At 32.8% G+C, this 19,213-nt stretch overlaps 1 pseudogene; it reads left to right on the top strand.

Annotated features, from left to right (window-relative positions):
- Positions 1–14,541: 14,541 nt before the first annotated feature.
- LOC149563022 (coatomer subunit gamma-2 pseudogene) lies at positions 14,542–16,950 on the top strand (annotated as a pseudogene).
- Positions 16,951–19,213: the final 2,263 nt, after the last annotated feature.

The raw sequence follows: 19,213 nt of genomic DNA, 5'->3' as shown, positions 1-19,213 counted from the left end.
CGAAAAATCTTAAGCTCTTTCTAAAAAATAGAAGAAAAAAAAAGAAAAAAGGATAAAAAGAAAAAAGAAAATGTGCCTTGGTGAAAACCACTTCTTGTGACACCTTGGTAGAAAAAGTAAAGAGATTTTTTTTTTTTTTTATAGTGAAAACCACTTCTTGTGGTGCCTTGGATAAGTACCATGATGAAAACCTAGCAAACAAGTGTCATGTGTAATTCTTTCATCATCCATCTATTCCCTTTTTTCTCCCTCTTTGATCTTGACAATGTTGAGCTATCCTTGTGTATTGGCTATCTTATCCATGAGCTTCCCTATTGTTCTTACTCATTTACTCATAGCCTTCATATCTACCTTCATTCTTATTGCTTTATCTCATCACTATTCTATCTATTTGACCCCTTGGTCTTGATCACAATAAAGAAAAACATGGCTCTTAAGCCTCTTGACATGTCTACTCTCTTGGATTACATACTTTCATACTATCTCGCTTATTGTCTTCTACTACTTATGCCATATGCTATCTTTGTTCTTGGCTTCACTACTTATTCTACATGTTATCTTTCTCATTACTTCCATTTCTTATCCAAAACCTACTTCATATGCCTATTTTTATCTTTCCATGGCTTGGGTAATCTTGAGGAGTCGGTCCTTGAGGATCACTTTCACTTGCTTCATACTCCTTTATTATCCATCTCTGCTTATCCACCAGCTTGCTGCTCCATCATGTCCTACACCTTGCTTGACAATGGGATAAAATGATGTGATCTTTCTTGAAAACTAGTAATCTCTAAATCATTCTAAAAAATCCCAAAAAAACATATATTATGCTGAAAAAATGTTTTAAAAAATCAAAATACAAAAAATCCAAAAAAGAAATCCTTAAATTTTTTTATAGAAGTCCTAAAAAAAAATCTGCCAAGTGGTGAAAACATGGAAATGAGTGCTACTTGAGACCTTTGCACCTATATCTATCATTTCTACTTTGTACTCACTCGCTTCATTTTTCCTAGCTTGGAATTGACTCTTGTCTAGGTCTAGAGGGCACAACTATTTAGCTTATAAGGGTCTCTTTGTGCATTGGTACTTTCTTTGAAAACTAATGCAACACATTTTTCTCAACACCCCTTGGCATCGAGTGTTTCTCAAAAAATTTCAAATACCTACCTACAATCTAGGATGTTGTGATATTTCTCACTATTAGATATGAGTCTTGAAGAAATGGCCATGTGACTTACAAGCACACACTTAAACAATTAAAGTTGTTGAGACTTGCTGACTTATTTTCTTTCTATGTTGTCTATGAAAATTTATTTTTTGAGTGTTCCCTACCTAATTGTATCTCAAGGATGTCATGGACTAGAGGACTAGGGGCATGGGGTATGTTTTGTTTGTTTTATGCTTGTGGGTATACCTTGTCAATCTTAGGTGTCTTGAGCATCTTGCTTGTCTCACTTGACACTTAGGATCCACAATGTATCATCCTTGTCTATTTTTTTTGCAAGTGCATTCTTATGTCCATCTCGACATTTTATGTCTTGATACAAGCACAATATTGCAACATTAAAACTAGGAAATCTAACTATATAGTCATCTTGACCTATATGTCTTTCATGCATAGGTTGGATTCCCACATTTTTATCTGATACAAATCATATTCATATTCTCATAATTTATGCTAGTGATGATTGTATGATCTTTTGATGTCCCTAATAAGGCTCAATGATAAAAACTAGGACCTACTTATGTAACCCTTGAAATTACACCTTTACATACTAGTTTGCATTCTAGGGTTCAATCTAGCTTAGCTTTGCATTTTGCATGTTGAGATAGCTCTCTTCCTTATCTTTCATGGACGTGTCAACTAACTATTCTCATCCTTCTCTTGCCTCTTTTGGATCTTATCTTATCTCTTCTCTCCTATTTCTATCTTACCATCTTGACGTAGGTACGCTCTGATACCACTGACGAAGGGCCACACCACCCTTACCAACTCTCAACCAATAATGCAACAATATAAAGACAATTTTATTATACCTGAAAATCCAATAGCAATTACAATAACATGTTTGCAAGATCTCTCAGGATCCAATCCAAACCCAAGCTAGTTCAAATCCGCGCTCTGGTAGAAACCTCTGAGATCTCAACTTGTGCTCGCAAGCCACCAAGCAACCTCCTTGTTTCTAAACCGCAGCCACTAGCTCTTCTCCAACTTTATCCAAGATCCAAGTGTAAACTGCCTCACATTCGGCGCTCTGTCTACACACTCACAAATCCATCACAATCCTGCTGTAAACTTCCTCACATTCGGTGCTCTGTCCACAGACTCAGGAAAACTCACTCTTCACTTCCTCCTTCTCTCTCACACCTTGAAACTTTCCAAGCTTTCCAAGCTTCCACTACTCAACTTTCTCCTTCTTGAGCTTCTCCTTAAGCTTCTACTCCTCAAGCTCCCCCCTTGAGCTTCTACTCCTCAAGCTTCCCCTTGAGCTTGATTTAGAAATGCTCATATGCCTTGCTTAAATAGGCACTTACCACCCCATGCATGACTTATCCACAACCTTCTAGAATTCCTCCACAACCTTCTACAACTTCCACAACCTTTTAGAATTACAACTAAGCACCACCATGTGGCCCAATTAGAAAATTACATTTCTTTTATGGATCACAACAAATATTAAATGCAAGATTTAAGAAACTTTCCACAAGCTTCTAAGATGACACCTACACACCTCGATTAATGTAATGACAACTATTTTTTTTATTTTTCTATTTATGCCACTTATGCATAAATAAACACCTACACACCTCGAAAATAGAAATCCTCTTTTTCTTTCTTTTCTCCTTTTTCCCCTTTTTATTTTTTTTATTATTTTCCTCTAATTTTCGTCACTTTCTCTCTCCTCCACAATTTTTTTTTTATTTTTATTTTTTTTCCAATTTTTTTTTCAAATTTTTTTTTTTTTCCCCAATAATTTTCCCATGCAAGATGCCCCTGCATCACATCTCATTTATGCTTTTGACCTATCTTTTTTAATCTCGACATCCTAGATCCATTTTCAGGATTGAAAGCCAAATTTGGGTTCATCTTGCTAGTCAAAAATTATTCCTTCTTCTATGTAGTTGGTTGAACTATTAAGGCTTAATCTTTGAATATTGTTGGGGAAATCTTCATTTCTTCATCATTTCTAGTCTCTTCCACTCTTCGCTTTCATTTCTATTTCATCTTTCTTCTTTTTTTGACCTAATTCTTATGCTTTATCTTTATTGGTCAAACTTAGTCAAAATGGGGCATATCTTCATTGCTTGGTGGTCACTCTTTGGTCTTAATATCTTATTTTTCATCATGAGCTTTTATGTTTTTTGATTTGATCAAATCTAGCTTATTTCTGAATATCCTCTATCTCATTTCGATTTCAATCCCGAGGGGGCATGAATATTCTATCATTGTTGCAAATTTTGTTATGATACAACTATCTATTTTCTCTTGATTTATCTACTTTCTTTTCTTGGCATATCAATCTTAGGTACTGATATTATCTCTGCTCTCTCCAAATGTTCATTTATGGTACTAAATAGACTATGCATTCAAGATATGTTATCTCTCTGTGCTTCATTCTTCAGAGTCAGATCTCTCTATCATCTTGGCTTCTTCATTCGTTGACATAATGTGTTCCCAAACCGATCACACATTAGTTAAAGAGGGGAAAATGTAATCACCCAAAAATGGTCATCCAGACTATGAGCTCCCTTTCTAGAATTTTTTCATAATTTATCTAATGCTTATCCTTGATCAAATCTCCAAAAATCCATTTATTTGATTTTATCCTAAAGTTTGACCATTTTATCCTAAGTTCATATTTAATTAAAAGAACATGTCCCCCTTTTAATTAAATAAAATTCCCCACTCATCTCCTATCCTAAGTTGCACACACAAAAGTATTTCCCTTATTTAAAAATAAATCAAAAGACTTTTTGTCTCACATGGGGGACAAAAGTCAACTCTTCATCACGATTGGTGGAAATGCTTGTGCACATGGATCACTCTCACTTTTAGACTCTACCCTTGATCACATTCATCTTACCTCATGATATCTACTGTCCATTTCTCTTTAAAAGGGATATCTTTCTCTTCACTTCACAACTCCACTCTTTTACTAACATTATGGTGCAGGATTGAAGATCTCATACTTGTGGAGCTCCTCTTCTTCTATCTTCATTCTTCATGCTTCTCATTCATTCTAGTTTCTCTCCATGCTTATAGCTTAAATGATCTAGTCTAAATAGGGGTTATAATACTTATTTTATAGTTTATCTTGCATTCTACTTTCTCTCATTTATCTTTCATTTGCATTACATTCATTCTAGATTCTTGGATATTGGCACTCTTGCCTCTACTCTTTGAATATTTCATTCTATGGTGCACCTTGCAAGGGTTTTCATAGCTAGGTCCTCTTGAGAGCCACCATCTCATAGCTCTTGAATGCCATAGATAGGAAGCTATAAGTTGCCTCTTGAGATTCTCTCATTCATGGGTATTCTCAAGAGTAATGGTTTATAGAAGTGTGTTCGCATTTTTCACACACAAATATCACAACTCATGCTAACAACAATTTCCTAACATATTGAGAAATAGACTTTAAAATCATATTTATACCATATTGCATTTGACCAAGTAGGCTTACCTTCTCAATATTGTCCATCATAACATCCTTCACTTTATAAATCCAAGCCTTCACTTTTGCAAGCTTGTTGATCTCTTCTAGTTGATCCAAACAATATTGCATACATTCTTTAAATTTTGAACTACATAATTTGATACAATGTTATCCATAATTGATGACATAGTTAAAAGGGAAAATGTGCCTTTACTTCTATTATATATGCATTAATATCTATAAAATGTGGACTTGAAAAACACAATAAGAGGTTAAAATTTTAGTAAGAAACATGAAAAGGGAAATATACTTTAGTATATGCATAAATTCTTGTTTCCCTAGAACTTGCAAATTGTCACATAAATTTTTTATCTCCAAAATTAAGTAAAGAAAATGAAAATTCTCCATCAAAATATTTGTGTTTGTTAATCAAAGAACACAACAAATTTCCTCCAATTCGAAGAAAGCAATCAAAATAGGTTTGTCTGAATAAATGAACTACCTCATTATTTGTCAATGAATGTTCCTTGATGGATGGGCATGCTAGATACTCAAATAAAATAGAAGTAACTAAACCAAGAACTTCCAAAGGTTTGTATAACCACACAAAATCTGAAGCAAGGTTAGTCTTTTGTGTTATTGAAATTCTTTCATATCTACAATCAAAACGAAGGCAAGGATAACCACAATAATCTGAGAATTTGTGAACTTTGATGACACTATTCAAAACTTATGATGTGGTTGTAGGTGGTTGTGTTGATTCTAAATATCTCACCAAAAAATATAAAATCCAGTAATATAGAAAAATATCAAGTCCTACAAATAAAATCTAGTATATCACATTTTAACCTACCGAAGACAAGAAACTTACAATGCAAATTTAGAAGAAATGTAATATTTACCCTTCACGCTTTAGTTTTTGTTTAATTTCCTTGAGAACATCCACCACCTAACTAGATAAATAAATCGTTATAAGACATTATTGGAAAAATGAACAATGTTATTATGGGATATCCTCAAACCAAGGTGACAAAATTTTAATTGTCATTCTCATAATGGTGTCTAGAGAAAGAACACTTGTTGAAGAAAGGAGAGCATTTAAAAATTAATAAATTTACATTAAAGAGATAAAAAAAGTTTACCTTTGGAAGCTCCATAACTTGTTGGAAAAGGTGTTTAACATCAAGGAGATGTGGATCAATCTTAGTTGGGGCTTTATATCTTAAACTAACAATATATATTTCAGCAGATGTTGATCGACTAGAAACTGGTTTTTGTCACTTCTATTTTTTCAAACAACTACATTTAACATTTCAACTATTTAATAAATGAAATTATGACTTTCATTCAAAGCTGGAAATTAACTAGACATAATAGAAAAGTGAAATAAAACTAACATGATCATTAACCAATATTACATGCTTGAAATAATAAAGTATAAGATCTAAACACCTATCACATTTCATAACAAGTGACATCTTTTAAAAGAGCATAGATTTTGAACGAAAAATGCTTTTACTCTATTTTCAATGCCAAGTAACCTAGCACAAATTGAATAAGGTAACTTCTTTCACCCATCTTGTAGCTTATTAAAGTTCCTAGAAAGGACAAAACAATAAATACTAAAAACATAAAAGGAACTTAAGAAACAAGAATGTTTCTTTTCACTATTCTTGTATCAATGGTCATAAAAATCACAATCAACCTATAAAGTAATTATATAACTCAGTCTTGTTTCCTAGAAGAGATGAGGATGGGTCTTTTGCACATGCTAAAATGTTATTAATATATCAAAGACGTTTAAAAATATATTTTTTTAAAAGGCAAAGGAGGGTTTTTGGAAAAAATAACAAAGAATTGAATAAACACATTTCCAAAAAATAGTGGAAAAAAATAAACACATTTCTTAAAGAAGGTACAAAGTATCGATGGCAATTACCACATACAAAATTCAAAAATAAAAAATCTACTGAAACCACTTACCTTAAGATTCTACATAAATTGTGTCATGCTGCAATAATACCAACTATGACTTATGGGAGTATTTTATAGGCAAAGTATTGAAGAATAACCACAACAGGAAAATGATGAACCAGGATCAATCTCTCTACAGATGTTGCTTCAATCTTGTTTCCCCACTTTTAATAAGGACTCAAGTTTTTAATTTTTATTTTCAAACAAGGAAATCATGAAGGTTTTAAAATTTTGTTCTTGCACATGTTTTCTTGATCTCGTCGGTCAAACTGTTAAAAATTCCATTGTTTTGATAGAATATGCATTTTAAAACTGTCAAGTTTCCAATTTAAAAATGGTCAGTTTTTCATTCATTTTTTTATGCTCTTGGGATTTCAAAGGCTCTAGTTTGTTCCTAGATCCATCCAGCACTTTGAATTTCCAAAATCAGAGCTTTCATCCAAAAGTTGTGAGTTTCAAGGTTTTAATTATTTAAAATTTAAAAAGTTAAAAACTTTTAAAAATCTAAATTTTTAGAGTTAATAGTTCATGGTGAAGCTTTCTTTTAACCAAAAAGGTTAAGGGAAAAGGTTAAATCTTTAACTAAAACGTTAAGGCTCTAACCAAACAAGGTTAAGAAATTCAAAGATATTGAAATTCTAATTTTTCTATAAGTTTAAAAGTTAAGGATTTCAAAAATTCTAACCCAGATTTCAACTTCAAACAACTACCCTATGATAACTCATGACAAAATACCATTGAAAAATACATATGAAATGCACGGGATAAGTTTCATAAGAACTTTTCAAATCAAATAAAACATGAAGTGATAAGTAGGAGATAATTTCCACAGTAAGTCAAATTGTGATATTGCTATTAGGATTTAACTGTGTGATTTTGAGTCAAACTCATTGACCCATGTTTCATAAGTAGTAATTCAACATGAATCCATTCCTAATTAGAATAAATGGAACACTTAACACTCATTGGATCTAGGCGATGCTCACAAGGGTGAAGCACCGGGACTTCCCAAGAGGTCACCCATCCCAGTACTACTCCAGCCTAAGTGTGCTTAACTACATAGTTTCCTCCATGGTTAAACCCAAAGCTTGCAACCCCATTTTCAAAACCTTCATCAAGTGTTGTGCCTTATGAACCATTCATTAGAAATCCCCTTAAGCTCATCAATTGATAAGTAGGAGATAATTTCCACAGTAAGTTAAATTGTGGTATTGCTATCAAGATTTAATTGTGTGATTTTGAGTCAAACTCATTTGATCCATGTTTCATAAGTAGTGATTCAACATAAATTCATCTCTCATGAGAATAAATCTAGGTGATGCTCATAGGGGTGAAGCACTGGGACTTCCCAGGAGGTCACCCATCCCAGTACTACTCCATCCTGAGCACACTTAACTATAGAGTTTTCTCCATGGTTAAACCCAAAGCTCGCAACCCCATTTGCAAAACCTTCACGAAGTGTTGTGCCTTATGAACCATTCATTAGAAAGCCCCTTGAGTTCATCAATTGATAAGTAGGAGATAATTTCCATAGTAAGTCAAATTGTGATATTACTATCAGGATTTAACTGTGTGATTTTGAGTCAAACTCATTGACCCATGTTTCATAAGTAGTGACTCAACATGAATCCATCTTCCATGAGAATAAATGGAACACTTAGAACTCATTGATGAGCTTAAGGGGCTTTCTTATGAATGGTTCATAAGGCACAACACTTGGTGAAGGTTTTGAAAATGGGGTTGCAAGCTTTGGGTTTAGTCATGGAGGAAACTTTTTAGTTAAACACGCTCAGGCTGGAGTAGTACTGGGATGGGTAACCTCTCGATAAATCTTGGTGCTTCACCCCTGTGAGCATCACCTAGATCTAATGAGTGCTAAGTGTTCCATTTATTCTTATGAGAGATGGATTCATTTTGAATCACTTCTTATGAAACATGGGTCAATGAGTTTGACTCAAAAACACATAGTTAAATCCGGATAGCAATATCACAATTTGACTTCCTGTGGAAATTATCTCCTACTTATCAATTGATGGGCTTAAGGGGCTTTCTAATGAATGGTTCATAAGGCACAACACTTGGTGAAGGTTTTGAAAATGGGATTTCAAGCTTTGGGTTTAACCATGGAGGAACCTTTGTAGTTAAGCACACTCAGGCTAGAGTAGTACTAGAAGGGTGACCTCCTAGGAAGTCTCGACACTTCACCCCTGTGAGCATCACCTATAGCTAATGAGTGCTAAGTGTTCCATTTATTTTCATGAGAGATGGATTCATGTTGAATCACTACTTATGAAACATGGGTCAATGAGTTTGACTCAAAATTACACAGTTAAATCTTGATAGCAATATCACAAAACATGAAGTGTTGTTAAGTTCTCTCTCACAGCTCTAATTGAGTTTTAAAATTTTTAACTTCAAATGAACAATTCAAATACTCAAAAAACAGATAATGGAAGAAGCCATGAGAGTTAAAAGAATGGATAATTATTAAAATATGAGAGATTTCTTGATAATATAATGTGATAATTCAAAGCTACTACAATCTATGAGTTGTGATAGGTTAAACAAGCAGTATGAAGAGCTTCTCAAGCATCGATATCTATCACCAAAATCAAAGGTGCTCTACCAAATGTTTCAAAGTGTAAGTGCAAGTAGAGAACATGTTTTTTATGTTTTCTAGTTGAATTTAATGGTGTTCATACCATTCAAACATGTTAATTCAAATGAAGGGTTGGTAAAGATCTAGTATGGGCTGGAGTTTAACATAACGAAGATAAGCACTCACCCATATTTTACCATATGTATCAAACAATGAGGATGTAAATTTGGTTAATGCATTTGATATGGTTAAACTTCTTGGTTAAAAATATCATCAGTTATAACATATATGGGGACACACATGAGGAATGAGTTGTGAATGTTCAACATGAACATGAAGACATAGTGTAGATCACTTCAAGAACTCTACCTTGTAGAAGCAATAGTATGTTTTTGGTTAGATAAATAGGTTTTACAGGGATCCTAAAACCCAAGTTAAAATAATACAAAAGGCTGAAAATAAGCAATTAAAGCCTAGCCAAAGGACAACAACCAAACAAAAGGCCAGTGCTACAGATCACCAAGCAAAAGGTGACCATTGTGGCAACACAACAACACCAACACAAGTTTTGATTGGGCTCCTAAAACCCTAGAACCAATATTATGCTCATTGTATGTACCATAATCATTTAACAAATAATTTAAAAAAAAAAAAATCATTGATATGAAGTGTCAGAAAACAAGGCATGTGAACTATTTGACTAAATGCAGATATAATTTCTCCCATCCACAACATACTACCGATAGTCTAAGTGGGTTTAGTAGGCATAGTTATTCCACCTTATTTTGATCCGTGTTGCCCCAACTTCATCAATACATACAATGCGCTTGCATCAACATCTGCTATGTAATATGAGTTATTGAATGCTAAATAAAATAAGCACCAAATAAGTTACTAAAGATTTTATTAGTTACAATTATTTTTATTTCCATACATGTGTTGCTACAAAGATATGATTGAGTTTAACACATCTTGCATATGATCTTATAAAGGTTGTAAGAATATTGGGGGCACCAACTTAATCATGTCATTACCTCCATGATAAATATATGAACTCTATGTTGTTGAATCCTCCAAACTAGCATGTTATTAACAAATAAAGTGTGAATGATCACTACAGGCTTGGCATGACAATTGTTTAACTAAATGTCAAACACTAATACATATCTAAATCACATTGGAAGCTTGCAACATTCTAATTAGGTGGAAATAAAGAAAACCACTCTATGTTTGATGAAAACATCAAGTTATAATCGGTAATGGAACTATTAAAAATTATGCGGAGCCCGTGCATGTCATCCAATGATTAGCACACTCATAAGAGCATTTGACCAAACACTCACTCAAAGAGTTTAACAAAAGATGAAAACATGGTAGTGAGGAATTGGGTATAGGTGTCTCTTGAAATCCAGATGACAAGACCAAAAAGGTCTTATCATAAGTTTAACATGCATGTTGTAACAACTAGTTTTCCTAGGTCTTAATTAACAACTATCATACTCAAAGAAATACAGTTATTGCTTCATTTTCATAGGAAGATAGTTATATCAGTCATGTTCATGTGAATAAGATTTATGGTTAAAATCAGTTAGACAAAATTTCTTAACTAAGAACTTAATACACCCTCAAATGAATTTACTATAGAAATTGAAATCCACATACCATGGAATTTGAAATCGAAATCAAACTAGGGATGCTTTTGCAACCACTCAGGTTAGTCCACAAATACCACTATAACAATATCATATAACAACGACCATCCAAAACCGCTATATCAAAATAAAATGTCCATTACTATTAAATACCACTATATTAAATTAGGGCATCACATACCACTGTATCAATTATGACCTCAATTACCATTGGATCATTTACGGCTTCAGATACCACTGTATCACTTAGGGCTTCAATTACCACTAGATCATTTAGGGCATCAGATACCACTATATCAATTAGGGCTTCAGATACCACTGAATCAATTAGGTCTCACTCATGTCTTCTAGTTGGAACTCTTGCACGACTTAGTTGAAAACAAATTTGATCAAAGCTGGATACGACAATTGCAAGGTAGTGATATAAACTTAGAATATGCTTGAATCCCCTGCAAATTTGAATTGGAAAATATTCCTCTTTTGTTGTAGATGTTTCAATGCAGACTTCTCTAAGGTTTGAATCCTCACAACATAATTTCTATGACAGTTGGGAGCACAAACTAAAAGTCAATATAGTGAACTTTGACTCATGGGACTTTGTGGGCTAAAAAGTAAAAGATATTAGTGGGACAAGGAACACAGTAGATATTATAAAGCTAATGATAGAATGATAACAAAGGAATGAAGTAGTCTGAAGATGGTTGAGATGTGCAGAATACATTCAAGGTAAGAGACTCAACGTTAAGGCCATCGAGCATAAATAATAAAAATGCCAAACTTCATACATGAATTAAGTTAAGGGAAGGTCATGCCTTCTTGGCTTCCGTTGGTTATAAAAGATTATAGCCGATTCAAATTACAAATGTTTTAATTCAAATACCAAGTATTTAATCAATTTATAATGCCAAGTGCTAATCACTTAAAAAAAAAGAATATTAAAAAGAAAAGAATAGAGTCGGAAGATTATAATTTGAATATTATAATAATTCCAATATTATTATAATCTTATATTTATATATGTACATGTAAATATTAATGGGGTGACATCACTTTATTAAATTATTATAGTATAATGGTGCCATCTCATTTTTATATCTATATGTACATATATAGATATATCTATTATAATAATAAGGTGAAAAATCATATTAAATCCTTTGAGGTACATTTTATATTTTAACCCAATTATTTATGTTTCTCAAATTATTTATTTAAATAGCTCATACGGGTCCCATGGATGTATCTTGTTTCAAGTCGCTAGGTCCTCAACCCATCTACCTAGTGATGGTGATGCTCCTGTGCCTAATTCTTTTCTGACAATGCTTCCACCCCTTCAACGTGTTTCCTACAAGGAAATTCTCTGAAATTAAATCATGACAAGTTATAAATAATCATAATGGCTAACTACCTTTTCAATTCCATGAATTCATGATATCAACTAACGTGTTATCTTCACATGAAATTATAATGACTAACCATCTTATCATTTCACAAGATTATAACCAATTTAACTGTCAACTGACTTCATGTGAACCTCAACGACTATATTTCAAATTAGGTCAAAATTTGGGATGTAATACATGTAAACTATAAAGACACATTTGAAGAAAATGATACATGAGGATCATAAACATTACACATGAATGAATTGTTTGAGCATCATAGAGAAATATTAAGCACATATGTGAAGTAAATTTATTGTTAGTTAGATCAATCTATAGAAAGAGAGGAACATGGGGCTGGAATAATTAAATTCTCATGCAATTAACTAAATCCAATGAAGTTCATAAGGAAAAGATAATGAATGTGAAGTGTTTAGCAATTTGCTCCATTGAACATTTTCAAGCGGATTCAGAATACATGATATAATGGGAGTGTATGTGTGATGAGTAAAAAGGTGAAGACCTAGAAATGTCTTATGAACATTCATCAAAGAATAGTGAAGGAGGATTATAATTTACTTGGCATAATAGTGTATAAAGAATGATGAATCACAAATGAATGCTTTATGCTAACACCAATTTGAGGCAATGATACATCAAAATAAACAAATTCAAATTTTCATGTTGTGGTAATTTTTAGCTCCTATTATTTCCTAAATTTATCCCCCAAATAGGTGATAAAAAGTCAAATTCATGAAGTTAAATCCTCGAGGACATTTCAATTCTTAAATGCACAATTCCAAAAATAGCAGATGCAAAGTTGGGACACCTGGATATTGCATATTTTTTGAAAGTGATGAGTAAGAAAGATAGAACACCATTGGCTCAACGAACACTAGAAAGTGGATTAACAAACATGATATGTCATCCATTGGTAGTTTAATACCTAAAATTGGTTTTGGAATTCATGAAAGCATATAATCTGGGTACTGGAGAAGTCAACATGCCAAGAGGCAATGTTGTGGTGAGGATTAATCCTATTTCCATTTCTATCTCATTCAAGTAGCCAATCAATGATGAATTTACAAGCATCTTTAATGAAAATGCAGAAACCTATTTCGATCAAAACAAAAAGAAGTGCCTAAACACCATAGCCAAGAGTTGGTTAGATACACCAAATAATGACCAACTGTAATTGACAAAGATACTTTGCAGGAAACAACTCATTAAGGATATGTCAGATGTTGTAGTTCTCCTTAATAGGTTGATTGATAATGAAAGTGCCAAGTATTTTTTAGAGTTAAATGTTCTTGTACATCAACACAATTACCACTAGCAAACAAGTCATTGATTGGAGAGAAGTTATCAGCAAGAGCCTTCATAACCACTTGACTCAATTTGAGCTTAATCAAAGATTTCACATGTCCTCATACATCATGCATGCGATCGCAAACATGAAGGAATGACTCAGACTTAATCCTCAAGGGGGATATAATGAAACAACTTAAATAACAAGCTATTGTACCCAGTTGCAATTAAAACATATTTATGTAAATGATGTTTTCATGATACTTATAGTAGGGAATTACAAGGGGACATTGGGCTACAAATATCTTGAAGCAACTAATCTCATCCATAAATATGGAAGTTATTTTATCTAGTTTCCTCACTTCACTTATGTTTGAATTGGAACTTTTCAAGAATGTTCATCCACTCATCTTTCCTTGCTTGATTGAAGATAAGTTGGTACTCATAGAGGTTTGTAGGTAGATTGATCAAGCAAATAAAAAGTGCAAAAATAAGAGGGTGGATCTAATTCCTTTTCCTATTGGCTTAGTCTATTATAGCTGCAATTCTTCAACAAATGCACGGAATATTTGAAGGTCTATTGTGAAGCTGACTCTTTACTTTTATGAGGGATGGTTCCCATTTGAAATCTAGAGAGAAGATAATAAAGAAAAGCAAGGAGTAGATTTGATCTGCTATTATTAACAGGTGGAAAAAAAACATGGCACTCACTCAACCCCTTATTAATAAAAATAATGATAGAGGTTGCAGAAGTTGATTACTCTCCCTTTCTTGGCATTGAAAAGGGAGATATCCTATAGGAATCTAATATTTTCAATAATCCTCAATTAGATGCCATACATTGTTCACGTATCACTACCAAGATTTTGTATTTGATCAAATAGTGAGAGTCCTTTACAAAGGTTGAAGCTACTAATGTATTCTTTGATGTCACCAAGCTTTTCCAATCAAAGGATACTAGTTTGAGTAGAATGGTTTATTTGATCATCACGAAGCTTTCTACTTCTACTAACAAGGTTATTATTGTTACAAGTTCATTAATGAAAGACATCAATAGCAAAAAAAAATAGTACTGGGTAAATGCAAAATGAGTTTTGTACAAAATCGTTGATGATACTTTGTTGGGTCAAATTAAGAGATATCTAAAACAAGTCATTGTTGATAAAAATCATGTTGTTGCCAATACTGGTCTTGTTAGTGCAATTCATTTACATCACACCAATCCATATATTGTCAAGCATTGGAGTAACAAGGTACAAGAAGTAATTCAGTCCAACATTGCTCTTGTAAAATTTCATGCACTAGCCTTGCTTCATTCAACAAAATGGCTACTCAGCTATAAGAAAGCTTGTGACTAGTCTAACAAGAGGAACAATTCACTCACCTTTAGTTCAATGCCTCTTGATCTATTACACCTACTAGGTTATATAAGAACCAAATGTATATTCAAAAACAAGTAAACATTCATTCTATGATTTTTTTTAAGGATGCTTGCACCACAAAGTAGAAATGCACATATTTGAAGTTGCAAGGTATATAATAGAATTGAATGGGGTGATAAGTCGAGAGTTGATGCCAGCTATTACTATTTTACAACTACTTTTAAGCTCATCAAAGATAATTCTCTAGTTTTCAACTATTTGTACTTTAAATAAGGTGGTAATGACACATCCGTTGGCAAATACAGAGTACAAAATATATATGGAGAGTCTAATATTAGACCAAAACTGGTGCAAAGCCACTCTATATATTACTACACTATTAAAAATAGGAAATGAATAAAGTGTGGATCAGTTGATGAAAAAAATTACAAATTTCATATGTGATATAGCAGATGAGTTCAAGATTGTTGTTGTGGAAGCTATTGCATCTTTGTGCTTGAAATTCCCACAAAAATACCACACGTTAATAAATTTTTTTGAGTAATATACTCCAAGAAAAAGGGTTGAGTATAAGAAATATTTCATAGATTATATTCTATTCTTATAAGGGATATTCTAGAAGTAAAGGAAAGTGGCTTGTCTCATCTTTGTGAATTTATTGAAGATAGTAAATTCACCTTATCTTTCAAAACATATTCTTTATTTTCTTGGTCACAAAGGACCAAAGACTATAGACCCTAGCAAGTATATTTGTTATATATACAATAGAATTATTCTTGAAAACCCAACAATTAGTGCAAGTGTTGTGAGTGCATTAGCAAACTTTAGTGCATTGGTTGATTCTTTAAAGCCTCACATATTTGTACTATTGTGTTGATACCTCTTCGACAATGACAATGAGGTTTGGATTTGAGAAACCCTCTGCCTAAATGCTCTTGGTGGAGATGTTTCTTTCATGATCATCAGATAAGAGTGGAAAGGATGTTAAAGATTTCATTTTTGGTATCGTAGACTTCCCACTAGTTAATCTTGAAGCAAGTTTACATGCATATGAAGCTAGTCAAGAACCTTTTACCTTGGCTTCTATTCCAAAGGAGGTCAAATCATAGCCATTGGAAGAGAAGAAGGATTCTAGTACAAAAAAAAGTAGTAAAAAATGATGGATCTATTGCTGTTATATATGTTACACAAACATATGAAAGCCTACTGGCTTCCATTCCAAAGTTTGTAGCCTTTGGTAGAATTTTCAAGTCTTCAGCACTTATAGAACTCACTAAAACATAGATAGAGTATTAAGTGAATTTGTTAAGCATATTTATTCTAATCATTTGGTATTTCAATACAACTAGACAAACACTATACTGGGACAAATATTGGAAAATGTATGTGTAGAAGTGGATCCATCTGATCTTGGTGACTTTATAGAGGTAGTATCCAAACCCCTAAGGTCATTACCATATGATTCACCCAAGCATGTCTTTGTGGCTTTTAGAATAAAAGAAGGATCTCATCCTGCTAGAATGTTTTGCAGACTTGTTGAAAATTATAATGAAAGAGGTTGATTCATCCATTAGAGATGTAGAAGAAGAGGGAGTTGAAGATGAATACTAACTAGAAGACTTGGAGGTGAATCCAGTAGATTACAGGTTGAAGTTCAGGGGTTCCAATTTCAAAAATGTATGGGAATCATTAGGGGCAAACAATGAACATGTGGATGACTATTATCTTGGTGTGAGGAAAAGTTTAGTAGAAGTTGTAAAAGTTGTATTTGTGCTTCTTGGAATGCAACCATGTGAGGGAACTGATGTGGTGCAAAGCAATTCAAGGTCACATACTTATCTATTGGCTAGTAGATTCATTGGTGATGTCCAAATTCTTGTTAGATTATCTGTTGGTAATAATGGGCCTAATCAAGTTTCCATGAGGGTTGTAGTAAGGTCTGAGGAAAAATTTGTAGTAAGTTTCCATAGAGAAGAGAAGAGTTACAACAATCATTAGAGGCATTTCAATCATTCCATGAACAAAAAATGAGTATAATTTCTTCCACTCTTTATTTGAAGTTCTTAAATGTCAATAGTTTGATTTTTGTTAGGGGAGATCACCATGGAGGCTAGTTATTGTAGAACTTGTTAGAAATAATAGAGGATAGGTTGTCAAAGGCCATTTGTGTGATGATTATATTTTTCTATCTCAAGTTTCTATTTTAAATTTTCAATAGTGTGAAAGTTATAGTTCTTTTCACCTATATGTAGTTTAAGTAGAAAATTACAATCTTGTACCTTGCTCCTAAACATTTCTTTTGGCAATCTATAGTAGTTTGTAGTCAGTATTTACAGTTTCTTATATCAATTTTCAATTCAAATAGAATATTTTTTAAAATGGTATTTTTCATTCATATTCATATACTTTCCATCCTACACTCTAATGGAATCAACAATAACACTCTTCTCTTCATCAAGTATCTCACTTTCCTTCTTTAATTTTACTAGATTAACTTCTTTACTTTCAAGGCATTTGTGGAGCATATATGTTTCTTGTTCTTTAACCAATAATTCCTCTAAAATGGACTCCTATCTCCTATCTTTTTGTCTCTAGTCAATATGACATCAAGAAAATACTCTTTATTAGTCTTCTTTTTATCTTTTGAGAGATTCAAAATCTATCTAGCTGCCAATATCCCTTCTTTTAATGCTTCCAATTGATGCTTGTATTCTACAACCTTAATTATTTAGGCTAGAAGACTAGCTTGAATTATCTTGATTGTTCAATGTTGGTTCCTCAAATGTGCCTACAGATTGAACATTTTTTCTTGTTTTGTTGGCAAAGTTGTAGAGTAGATTAAAAATCTAGGTAGATTCTAGTTGGTTTTTTTGTTGAGGGTTTGGTAGTTGCCAAGTCTTTAAGGTGGTATTTTTTATGGATTTTCCTTGCATGAGAGTCTAATGAGAAATAGGATTAATATAATACATTTTTTGGGTGGGTGGATTTAGAAGCAACCACCTGAAGGAAATCAATATTACTAAAATTAGCAATAGTTGATTGACTTTAGTTGCATTATATGGATTTTCTTAAGAAATTCTATATCTCGGTTTGTTAATATTTTGGAATGATGCTTAGTTTGAGACTTCCAGTATAAATAATGGTTGAGGGCTTTTATCATGTTTATTTTTGTATGTATTTGTCAAATTTGAATACTATGGTTAGTTTTTGGATTTTTTCATCTATATATTAATAGATTATTAGGTCAAAATTATCTCCCTCCGACATATAAGAAATCAAAAAAAGTGTGATAATAGAATCAAGGTTGAATCAACAATAAGATCATTAAAGGAAAATGTTGGCCATATGGTAAATAACAGATCAAACTCGGAAAATATGAGGGTTCTAACAATGGAGTAAAGATAGTAGGCTTTTTCCATATGTGGATGGTAAGGAGGTATTCATTGAGAGGCATTGAGCATTCCATGAGTCTTATAAATATTGAGAGTATTTTAAATAATTGGTAATTGGAGGAAGTAATCCATTTCATATTTTTTATCGTGTTCACTGGCTAAGGCTATTCTTATGCCTAGATAGAGCTTTCACCAAATTAATCACAAATATGTATTCATCTTCCCAAAATAACATCAAAATTTCTTTACTTTCTTCTTACAAAATGAGGAGAGGCATGGGCCTTCTATAGTTTTCACATTTTAGATTAGTGGTCATGCTTGAATTTCTTCAAGTGTCAATATTTGTCTTATAGAAACCTCCTAGGAATAAAAATATTATGCTCCACCTACTCATGCTAAAACACATATGGTTGTAGGTATTCTCACTACAGAATAAAGGTGACATGAGTTACAAGGTGCCATGTCAAGATGAGGAGATAACTACTTCTTGACACTGGGATATGACCTTAATCCCCTAAACTTCCCATTTTCGTACATATTCATATGGGCTATGGTAGGCTAAAACAATCTCCACCACACCCAAAACTATCCCACTAACTATTTATAGCTTCCATTTGTTTTGATTTTGCATTTGAACATCAATATCAGCTAGACATTCAAAATGTTTTATTCTTTTAAATAGACCAGACTCCTTTGTTCATTAAAAAAAAGCCAAAACCTCCAAAGTAAACTATTGTCACCCATGAACCCACAACCTTCATCCTCACCTTTTAACCCTAAGGTGGATAACTCTGAAGGAATGGCATCTTTGGGTTAATTTTTAGGTATATGAATTATCATCAATTTAATCTATCAATTTTTGTTGATAT

This window comes from Cupressus sempervirens, chromosome 4 (assembly GCF_028749045.1).
Source record: "Cupressus sempervirens isolate cs-2001-9-10 chromosome 4, ASM2874904v1, whole genome shotgun sequence".
In the NCBI taxonomy this organism is placed as follows: Eukaryota; Viridiplantae; Streptophyta; class Pinopsida; order Cupressales; family Cupressaceae; genus Cupressus; species Cupressus sempervirens.
The sequence above is the reverse complement of the archived record's forward strand: the minus strand, read 5'-3'. Positions and strand labels throughout refer to the sequence as shown.